The sequence below is a fragment of the Vitis riparia genome, chromosome 12 (genome assembly GCF_004353265.1).
Source record: "Vitis riparia cultivar Riparia Gloire de Montpellier isolate 1030 chromosome 12, EGFV_Vit.rip_1.0, whole genome shotgun sequence".
NCBI lineage: Eukaryota > Viridiplantae > Streptophyta > Magnoliopsida > Vitales > Vitaceae > Vitis > Vitis riparia.
Window position 1 is genome coordinate 5,392,970 of NC_048442.1, and position 12,602 is coordinate 5,405,571.

General features: G+C 34.4%; 1 pseudogene; it reads right to left on the reverse strand.

Moving 5' to 3' along the window:
* Nucleotides 1-437: 437 nt before the first annotated feature.
* On the reverse strand, nucleotides 438-6,410 carry LOC117925915 (annotated as a pseudogene).
* Between the last annotated feature and the right edge of the window lie 6,192 nt (nucleotides 6,411-12,602).

Sequence of the window (12,602 nt, forward strand, 5' to 3'; positions counted from 1 at the left end):
GCAGTATAAGGTTCTTGCATTTGAAAATTTGACAATGATCTTACAACTGAGTAGCCTGTTTGATGAAGGTAAAAAAAGAACAGATATCATTTAGTTCAAACAATTAAAGAAACTTGGATCCAATCATTCTTTTCTCACCTGTGGCTGGATGTACCATGCTAGCAGCAGCACCAAATGCAAGGTTTTTTTGCTCTGTATTTGGTAAGGATCCACCAACAGGGATATAAGACCATTCCTGCATAGATGATTAAGACTGAAAAGACTGTATCCTTCATTCTTTGACTGTAATATAGTCTGGTATCATATACATGGAACATGATCCTGAAATAGACACATGTTTGACACATTTTGTGGCAATCATGTGTAAATTGTTCCAGGAAAAAGACCACAACAAAGAACACCTCAAATAACTAATTAAACGAGAAGTACGCATCAGAAACCAAGGCTAATATTCAGGAAGCCTGACCTGTTTGTAGTCATTTACAAAATAACAGTGAGGAAGATGAACAAGCTTCTCCGAATAAATGTGTGCATAGCACAAAGGTGACACAAACTGGAGACAAGAAGCGAGCTTCTTAGATTAGAGAGAGAAACAGAAGGATTAAATGAGTCAATGCAACATTCTGATTTTGGTTCTTATACACACCTCATCAGTGACCAAGTAATCTATGTAACTTGCACCCGTGGTCCCAGGGAAACCCATGTAAGAAACTTGAATAGGTGCAGGCTGCATTGCAAATATTTCATTTCTAGCCCCCTGCATAATTAGACATGCCAGGAATTCTTTGATCATCCAAACTTAAAACTCAAATATACTTTTTTAAGAAGGTCAACAAATGGTAAACATCATAAACAGATTTCACAGGCTAAAATCAGGAGCATTCAGCTGTAAACATGTGTAGTAACTGATATCATAAATATATGCCCCAACAAAATAAATAGAGTAACATACTAAGCCAAAAACTAAGACGATATGTAATTATTTACACTGTTAATAAATAACTATTAAATTATAATATACCTTGGTATAACCATTGAGGTTTATAAGGATCTGTATCTTGTCTTCATTGATCAGTTTGGCAATCATATCAGATGACATGGCAGAAACATCTATAAAGTGCTCAGCTTCTGACTGAATACGCTGTCTCCATTCAGTTGAATCATTTGGACTCAAGGCGTAACAGAACACCTAACACACAAATGAGAAAAAAAAAAAAAGCTTTCACATTCTAATGCATACTAGCAATGCATATGGCAAGTCAGATCAGATTCTTAGATTGGGAATGTCAAAAAGTTAAAATCTACAAACCTCAACATTTTCTCTGTTGTGCATGCCAAATACAGAACCCATGAGGTGTGACAAGGGGTGATTACCAAAATCACTGCTTAAATATCTGCAAGGGTAGAAAAATCATTATAAGATACAGAAATGGTGAAATAAAATAATTTATATATGACATCAACAAGTACCCAATCCTTAGCCTCCCACTTCCACCTTCACTCTTCACAGGAACAGGATTTGGATGGTTGAAGGGAGGAAGAGCATATCGAGATGCAATTAAAGAGCAGTGCGCTGCATATTTTCGACTTAAAACCAAAAAAAGACCTTGAGTTAGAAACTATAGCAATATGCTGTTATAAACATTGTACCAAGATAAAGAACTAACCCTATATCAAGAGCAAGTAATGGATCAATTGGATATGCTATTGCATGAAAAGGTTGTACGCTAGGAAGAACTGACATCTGAAAGAAGAGAATGATGACATAAGTGCATTAATTCATCCCACCCAAAAATACAGAAGTAATCTATCTGAAATCATTTAAAGATACAAATCAAGAAAGATAATTGGTGCAAATCCATTCAGAACCTTAATTTGTCTCCTGATAATCCCCTCAACTTCAATGAACATTTTGTCCCGATCCTCCCAGCTGCAGACACACTGGAACAAGTTTATCAAATTAAATGAGTTCTCACCAAATGAAACCCATCTGTTCTTGAAACAAATTTTAGGTAAAACAATTTATCAGGGTCGGCATAACTACCCAAAATTGATACAGAACTTGAGGAAACATATTCAAACATGCAAATTTTGAGCATTATAGAGATACTTATTTGGTCTATCCTGGAATCAAACTCAACCATGTTCTTTCCTTGGTCTTCTAAGGAGAGTCATGAAAAAATGCAAATTGTGATTTGTGAATAATCTTCCTCCTACCCTCGACATTCTGGGTATTTATTGATTGCCTAGGAATCTTCTAGTAATATCCTCATAGAGGAGAGATATCAAGCCTTAAAGCATTTATAAGAGAACTCTTTGTAAAACCTTAAAACCGAGAGTGCCACAGATTCAATAGAAAATCTGGAAAGCTCATAATGACTGTTGCTACTGGAACCTTCAATTTGCTCCCCTTCAATTGTCTTGCCCTTTCTTCAAACCACGTATCCTCATCCTCCTACCACCTCATCATTGAAAAGTTGTGTCACCACTGCAGACTTACTTAACTGATAAAACTTAGCTATATATCACCAAGCCACACTGAAAGTTTCTCAAATCTTCATCTTAATTCCCTGTGATTTCAAATAGCAATTGGTATCCAGCAATGACACAATACTTACTATTGCAACTTTTTGATTGTTTCCTGCAAGACCTTCAGAATTATAGTTTTAATTGGTCAATAGTTTTCTAGCTGCTACTCTCTGATTGCGTTCTTTATTTTGGCCAGGCAAAGTTGATCTATAGAAATTCACCATGATCTAATACCATGACAGTAGTGGATATACATTACACAAATAATAATATTATATATGCTGTTTAATTGCAATACTTGTTATTTAGTAGTGGTAAAACAAGAGTTGTGAAATGCCTTGGTTGAGGCAAATTAGATATGTTCATATAATTGAGTTTCTGCATTAACCATTTAAAGTATGTTATGGATGTAGGTTTTGAGAAACTTTTACTTTGGTTGTGGAGGTTTGTTGGATGCTCGACTCTCATTATATTGGGTCAGATATTAGTTCTCTTCTTGTTAGATATTTTCAACAAAAAAAGATGACTTCTACTTTGGTTATTGGTTTCTTGTTGGATATTTCCATTTAATAGAGTTATCTATTGCAGGAAGCCTTAGCAAATTGGCTTCTTGTTCATTTTCCAGGGCAACTAGTCTCTACTTGATAAATTTTTTAAGGTTCTTGGTTTCCTGATATATATTTCTACTTAATGAAAATATGAAGGGGAGTTAGGATAAACACAGCTATCTTTCTATGCAAATTTTGAAAGCTCTTGGGCTGTTGGATATGTTCATTTAATGGATGTTTGATAGGATTCTGAGGAGCTACCCTACTGAAATTTTTCTTGATTTCGTTGCATCTTTTCTTTTACTTCAAGTGGTGATTTATATATTTTTTCCTTGTGGTCATCTAACCTCCTCTTTTTGGCCCCTTTGTTGATAACCTATCAAAAGAGATATATTGCATTAAAAGCTTTTCATTTTCTTGAGAGACTGAATGGTTGATGAACACAGGGTGGCAGTGCATTAGCATCACTACTCATGAATCCTCATTGTTGTCTCAAAGTTTTGGTGCTTAACAACTGTCAGCTTGGCCTTGCTGGAGTTCTTCAAATAATTCAGGCACTATCAGGTGAAAAACATTACAGTGGCATTTATTTGTTTGTTTTTTCCCTAAAATCTAAATAAATCTTAATTTAATTTAAGTGTAAATATCACTTAATAGTGTTCAGTATTAAGTTTTTTTTTTTTAATGTTTTATTTCTATTAAGTGTTAAGTAGTTTGTTTTATAAACGCTAAAAATTTACATCTTAATGCATTAAGCCTAATTTGGCTTCAGTTTAGTACCTGAAAACTAACTCCTGAAGGACTGTTGATTTTGTTGTTTCTAACAGAGAATGACTCTCTGGAAGAACTCAATGTTGCTGGAAATGCCGATCTATAACTAACAGATCGGCATATATAACTAACAGGAGGAATGGGTATTAAGTGCATCACATATATAACTAACAGATATTTCTCTTATCACAGAGGAGTGACATAAAAATGAATGGGGTTTCAGAGGCAAAACAGATAAGAAATAAAAGAAATGAATATAGGCATAATAGTTTTCTTATATATTGAAACCATGCAATATTCACTAACTTGATATTAACAGTAAGTATTTCAAAAGTAAAGCCATGTATGGACCAATAGCATCTACACCATAAACGCAATCTATGCATTACATGAACATTTGTGGTTATATATGAACCTCACACACTAATAACGTGAGAAATGAGAATTGTGTCAGAACAATCAGTTGGAAAAAATAAAAATAGCATACACAGAGGAAAATGAATTACAGAATCACTGGTTCAGGTCACTGGTGACAAACCAGTATTATAGATGCTCAAAAGTGGAAAAAAACTGTCTTAGATAAGTTATAGAGTGATCACCAGTGATAAACCAGTATTATAGATGCTCAAACGTGGGAAGACAACTGTCTTAGATAAGTTATAGAGTGATACATCACCAAGGGATAGTATAAGTATCTAGGTTATGTCAGGCATGAAGAAACAAGCTTGCTAGCCAAACACATATACACAGAGAGGAAAATGAATAATCCCCCCTATAATGAGAATTCATGTATGGGTTTTCATTCATGTATACCTCTACTAAGTAACTGAGATCTTTTGACTCAAATCAGCAAGTGTCACGCTCAAATTGATAAATAAATTTTCATTAATATACACTCTCAACCATTACTACTTAATATCTACAATCTATCTATGAATTTAAACCAACAAAACTTATCCTGAAATCTTTCCACTAGTTATTACCAATAAACTAGATAGGATCCATCAAAATGTCATCACCAGTAGAATATCACATTTTGGTAATACCTGTAATATGTGTAGAAGATTACAAGTTGCTTCTGGAAAGTCAGGGCGTAGAAGCAATGCCTGTTTATAGCTCTTCACGGCAGCCTCAACATGTCCACTGCAAAAAATTCAAACCCAAACTCACAAAATTTTCAAATCCATTAAGAAAACGTCTGATCACCCAAAACATATTATAACCTCACATGCCAAAAGTGTTGCCCCTATTGACAAGCCCAGCAGCTGCCAAAGGATCAATGCGGAGAACTTCATTATAGCAGGATATGGCATCCGCATAATTCCCCTGCAATATAAATAATAAGGATAAGACAAGTCAGAACCACCATAAGAATGTGGCAATCATGTGGCAATCAATCCTAACTTTGCTGATTCCGCAGCCAAAGCGAGACCAGTTGGGCCACAACCAATCACCACTAAATCCAATGTACCATCTTCAATTGATATATGCGGTAACTGCTTCAAGTACTACAGAATGCAATTAAAAAAACCAGAAAGAAAAATACCAAATTCCAAAATAACATGGCACCAAATAAACTACCTTATTATATGGAGAGTGAAATACGAAGTAGTCAGCATCAGCAACGAAGTAGGCAGCATGTTGACTGTACTCCAATATTTATTTTAACAAGTTAGAATGGAGTAATCAAAGTTTCTCTCAAGAAACACCTTCTCAAGCAGAAGGCTCACTTTGCAGAATAAATTATCAGATATTAAAACATAATGGTGATTGAGACAAATATACCATAAATTTCAATAAACTCCATGAATAGAAATGCACATTAATAATATTATAAATTCAAATGGCCTCTATCATTTTCTTAAACCTCAATTACAAATTAAAGAATATGCTATACTTCACAACTTACAAAAAACGTTAATGTTGGCAATACAAGACAATTGACAACAACACAAAGGGAAAAGAGGGAGCAGGAAGTATTACCGGATATTCACATGAAGAAGATTGCTCCAGTAGCAGCTGCTCCTCCAGTAGGCCTAGCTGGTCCTTCTGTATAAACCTGATAAAGGAAACCTCCAGTAAGGAATAGAACATTGCTAGCTTATAACACATGAAGAAGATTTAAATCTAGATATATTTTGATGCACAAATAAGACTAAACCCAACCCAGTACATGCACCAAAAGACTCAAAAGCCCCACTGCACCAAAAGACCTAGTACATGCACCAAAAGACTCAAAATCTTCATCTTGAAAGACATGCTTAATACTTACCCTTCTATTTCAATACAAAATAAACATCATTCTGTCATTAATTTTTTAAAGTATCATTGCCACATCAATGAGATGCACCTTTTAGTGATTGATTCCTGAGTAAAGTATATTTCAAAAAACAAAACAAAAATAAAATAAAATAAAAATCAGCAGATCAAATCCACATGAAATCTAGCAACTGGGATCCATATTCTAATCAACTAAGCCAAAATACAGGTTCATTTGAGAATTTGTACCTTCCTTTTCAACGCATTGTTGGCTTCAATTAGCATATGTTCCTGCACCCACATTTCCTTACAAGGACTCTACCTTGCAAGTCTTGAACTTGATTGTAAAGAATGTGGTTCTTAGTTACAACCATGGTAATTAACATCATAGAAGACATGTCAAAATATAATATCCAAAATTAAAATATATCCATAAGCTTAACAACATTGAAAAAAACAAAAAAAAAGACATTACAAAGAAATTGTTAGCAAAAAAGAAAGAAAAAATGTCTCTAACATCATCTTAAGTAAAAAATCTAAAGCACAAGTAAATCATCATTTTCATCCATCATTGTGAGTTGGGGCTGTGAGTCATGAATTGATGAATCACCTAGTAAAAAAAAAACACCAAAAAAAATATTAGAAAACTTTACTAAATATTTTAATAAAAAAAAATTCATAAAATTGATAATTATGTAAATCGGTTACCTTCTTTTTCCTTCCATAACCAACTTTGAGCACACATTAAGGCCTCCAAAGTATCTGGATGAAGCCTACTGCGATGTTTTGATACCACTCTACCACCCGTGCTAAAGGCTGACTCAGATGCAACTGTAGATACCGGAATAGCATAGATATCACGAACAATCTTCTGCAAAGTCGGATACTTTATACCATTTGTCTTCCACCAACTTAAAACATCAAAATTTGAATTCCTTGGCAGAATAGACTCCTCTAAGTAATAATCTAACTCCGACTTCGTATGACTTTTTCCAATGGTACTATGAACAAATAAGTCAAACTTTGAAAGAGGATCTTGTTCATCATAGTTTAACTCCAAAAGAGTTGAACCTGATGAAGTACCATAGGATGAAGTTTTTTGCCCCAAATTAGACTTTGATTGATACTCAGAAAGCAACTCATAACACATTCCACGGATTTTTTCTATCTCATTTGAAGCTTCAGACCCATACATTAGTGGAAAGTAAAACTCTAAAATCTTTATCTTGTATCTTGGGTCAAATATAGCTGCTATTGCCATCACAATATGACACCCACTCCAATACTTGTCAAACTTTTGCAACATACTTGATGCCATCGTTTTCACAACATCATTTGAGCATATCAACCAATCATACAATGCCTCTTTGATTTCGCACACTTTGATGAAGAAAGTATTTGCAGTGGGATAATTTCGTCCTGAGAACAACTCTGTTATGTTGTAAAACAATTTCAATCTTCCACATATTTTCTTTGCCATATTCCATTCTTCCTCTGGTGGCACAACCATGTAGTATTTTTCACGTTGCTTCAAACGTGGGAACACATCTTTATATGTTATAGCAATTGATAACATCAAGTATGTGGAATTCCATCGTGTCTTACAATCAAGACTTAACTTCTTATTGCATGGAATACGTAATTAGCGAGCTGCATCTTCAAACTTTTCCATTCTTGATGGGGTTGCTGACCAATATGCGACACTCTCACGAATTTTTTCAATTTCTACTTCAATGACATCCAAACCTTCCTTAACAATTAAGTTCAACACATGTGCCGCACATCGCATGTGGAAAATTTTTCCATTCAATAAGAGTGAATCACTCAAACATAATTTCTCCACCAAGATATTGATCATTCCGTCATTACTTGAGCAATTATCCACAGTGACTGTAGAAACTTTTCTATCCATATTCCAATCCAACAAGAAATCCATCAATACATCTGAAAGAACTTCTTTTGTGTGTGGAGGAGGCACATAAACAAACCTAAATTAAGAATAAAAAATATCATTAACACAAACAATATCATTAAAGGATCAAATAAAAAAACACTTTGGAAGTTAAAAAAAAAATAACATAACTAACCTTACAATATGATGGTGTAGTAACCAAGACTCATCAATGTAATGTACAGTGATAGCCATGTAGCCTTTCTTTTGATTTGATGTCCACATATCAGTTGTGATAGCAACTCTACTTTGAAGTTTCTCTAAGTAGCTAATCATCTTATCTTTCTCAACCTCATAAATCTTCATTATATCACCCTTAATCGTATTGCGGGAAACCATCTTAAACAAGGGTTGGAGACTAGTAGCAAATTCTCTAAACCCCACATGGTCAACAATTGAAAGTGGGTACTCATGCAATATAATTGCACGTGCAAGCTTCTCTCTTGATATTTCTTGATCAAAGGTAAAACCACCAATTTGAACTTTTCCATGACCTTTTCTCTCTACTGCTAATAATTGTTGCCTAATATCAACATTTCTTCGTTTCATGCACCTATCTATGTGTACATGTAAGTGTTTTGTCCCATTCTTGCTATCGGCCTTAAGCTTTCCCTTACAGTGCTTACAAATAGCATAATCTTGTCCATCTTCTATGATTTTATCAAAATCATTCCAAACAACCGAAGTCAACTTTCTTCTTTTAGATACCAAGGTTCCATCAGTAGTTGAAGTACTGCCTGTAATTGGAGTTGAACCCGCACTTGGCATGGAAAAGTTTTCCCCTTCTTCTGATGTCATTTTTCTTAATATAAAATAAAGTCTATAAGTAAAACATTCAAACCTAAATTAATAACGTAAAGCTTGAATAGGGCTTGAAGCAAGGGTTTAAAAGGCAAGATTGTATTTAGGTTAACCTCCAAGAATTGCAAGATGTCAACATAGTTTCCATTAATAGGAAAATAAATGTCATAGAAAAGCATCGAGGGCAGTGCAACCGAAAGACACATGCAGTTTATATGGACAGCCCACAACAAGTGAGAAGAAAATAAGAAGAAAATTAAAAAAAAACAGAAAACAAAGCAAACAAAAGCAAACAAAGAATATTCTAAAAAGTAATAACCAGAAAACAAAACAAAACATTCCAAGAATCATTATACAAATTATCATGAGGCCATGCAAATAAATTCTAATTTTTCAGGATTATCTCTTCCTTTAGATCCACCTAAGTTTTTGTGCTATCATAATATGGAAGCAACAAGAATGCATTACAACTTGTATGTTGGAATACAAACAGAGCACCTATCCAAACACAAGGCAGAGAACCAGGTTTTTCTATTAAAAAATTCCAATCTGACCAATATGCCATGTGCAAACTGTATAGGTCTCTTAGAAATCTTTGCAGGCGGCTTCACATGGTTATTTTGATTCCCTCATTCTAAACCACTAGTGCCACTATTTATTCCAGCACAATCTGGCCAGGATCACATCCATGTGAGATCCACTTAGATTTCAAGTGTTTGTCACTTCATGAATACTGATTCACCTGAAGTATTTTGATCTTTTAATAATCTGTCTCTGATCTTGAAAATTAAGTTGCATCTCAAAAGAAAACTTATGCTTGAAAGATCATTGAGCTTGGTTTCCAGTTCTGCAGTCTCTTAATGACCCCTTTCTTTCTTACGTCCAAGTTTGTGTTGCTTCTTGTGCTGTCAAATCAGAAACCATCCTGTATTTTTCACTTCCTGGATCATTGCATTTATTGTTTCCCTGGAACATTTCTGATTTTCCAACTCAGTCATTTTTAATTACCTTGATTTTGGTTTTTGTTTTATATAGATGTGAATTTGTGTCAAATTAATGGATATTGCAACAAAGACACAGACCATATTTACAAGCATGCAAAATATTTATGGCACTAAATATCCTTAACCCAGTTCTAACAAACTGGTACTTGGACAGGAGTTGGAATAATTGTAAAAAGATTAAATTAAACTATGGACAAATTACTCTGAAAATTGAACGGGTAAGAATGTCCTGAACATTGACTGGGACAAATTGTTTTGCTAGGCTCATCCACCTTCAAGAGGGCCCATCTAGTACCGGTAGCTGAAACCAATGATTAAGACATCCGACCTTTCAATTGAACACCCTAGGGAGGCAGCGCCATTACCATGATAGCTGATGGGAACCCGCAAATTCTTGGGGAATTCTCTAATACTCAAATTATACGCCCTAGTGATATTTCCCAGACAAGCACTGATCAAACCAAAGAATGGATTTGATCCAATAGAAAATTAAAAAAAAAAAATCCTAGGATGGATGGGGTGGATACCTGGGAACCAATATGTGGCCGCCAGCATTGGCCACAGATGGGATGAGGGTAAAGGACCACTTCACCTCAGTTTTTACCTATCATCTGTGTCACAATCTTGTCTCCCCAGAAACGAAGAAGATCAAAAACTAAAACCCATATATAATCCTACATATAATGCCAATGAAGGCCCGTGACAGCAAAAAATAAGCAAAAAAAATGAAGGCATCATTCAACCAAAAAATCAACAAAAAATCATAGATAATCTGAAACTGGAAATGGAAAAATCCTAAATCTCGTATCTCTTTCCCGAATTAGAAACGGAATACAACACCAAATCAAGGCATCATTCAACAAAAAATCTTACCGGTTTGTAGATACGTGAAGATAATAGTTGTGATTCTTGATTTCTTGTGAATATGGGATAAACAAGGATGAATCGAGAGGAAATGGATTTTCGAATGGATTATCTGATGGATTTCTCCCTTGAGTGGGAGGAAAAACCCTAGCGCCGACAGGAACGAGAACTGAGGGAAGAAGACCTAAAATGAGGATAGGAAGCTAATATTTATAAGTGGGGGGTAAAGTGGTAATTTCATATTCGGGGCGGGGCGGGGCGGGTCACATTAAACTACACCCGACCCCGCCCCAAACCCGATTCGGGTTTTTAAAAAAATCCTGAACCCGGCCCATCCCCGATTGCCATGTTCCTATACCCGTCCCAATAGGGGCGGGTCGGGGCGGGTGACCCGGGAAACCCATGAAATTGCCATTCCTAGACGTTGGAGCTACAACTTCCATCCGAGCTGCTCTCTATTCCCAGCTCGTGCTCATTTTTCCTTAAAAATCCTAGCCCCACCAGTGGGCCACTGAGGGAGACGTTGGAGGTTGAGGTTAGTGTTAATTTTTTTTCAGATCTGAGCTTTTTTTTATCATGTGTTGTTAGTATTTTTATTTTTCCCATTGGATGCTGAGAAAAGTGGGAAACGAGAATGAAAACAGAAAGAAAAAAATTCTTGATTTTTCCCCTTTCTCAGTTTTGATTTAGGGTTCTTGAAATTTAAATCCAATGGCACAACAGCAAAGAGACCCCTAAAACGGATCCAGAAAACACAGAGAGCAAAAGAAAAGCAATTTTTTTTTGTTTTCCCTTGGGGGTTTTGCATGGATTTTCTCGGAAATCAAACGAGGATGAATTTTCGCGCAAATCGAATGGGGCATGGATTTTTTCGGAAATCGAACGAGGATGAATTTTCCCGGAAATCGAATAGGGCATGGATTTTATTGGGAATCAAAGGGGGGTTGCAAAAAAAATAATAATAACATGATTAGATTAGTACCTGCGAGGATTGAGAGTGGCAGAGTGAGAGAAGGGCTTTTTTAGGGATTCTCCTGGTTGGAGGGCAACTTCAGAAAAGGCGTTCTTCATGCCCGAGTGAGAGAAGTGGGTAGCCTTTTGATTTTTAGATTTAATAGAGTTAAAAAAAAAAAAAACAAATCATGAGAACAATTTTATCTCATCTTAATAGAATATATTATAATTTTTAATAAAATTAAAGATTAAATAAAAAAGATATTAATAAAAATAATTTTATCATATTATTATTATGAAATTTTCCTGTGGAATTATTATTATGGGTTTGCTTTGGTATTGGTACATCAGCTTATCACTTTTCCTATGGAATTAACTGAATTTACTAAATTTATATTAATATTACTAAATTTTCCTATTGATATTAAGTAAATTACTAAATTTATAAAATATTTATATATTTGAATATTTAAATGAATAAATGAATATAAGAATTAAAGTTTGAAGGTGTAGTAGAGTCATTTTTATAAATATCATATTTAAATACTTCACTTTTAAATAAATTTTATAAAATATAGTGTTATTTATTTTTATTTTCATATTTTCAATTGCTAATTTACTTAATATCTTGTTTTTGTTAAAAAATATTATTTAATTTCATAACAAGTCAACATAATACCACAGTTATGCGTGATGTTCATTAATCAATTATCAAATTTCAATTAGAAAAATTTCTCTTTATTTATCAAAAAAAAAAAAATTCAATTAGATAATTGCTGGCTTTTGAATAAGACAAGGGGACCCACCCTAGTAATTGTTAATTATTCAAATCAAAAGGGTAGTTGGTTGGTTTGAAATTTGAAACGTTGGAATTGGAATAGTTGTTTTATTGTTTGTTTTTTATATTGATTGGAAAAGTCA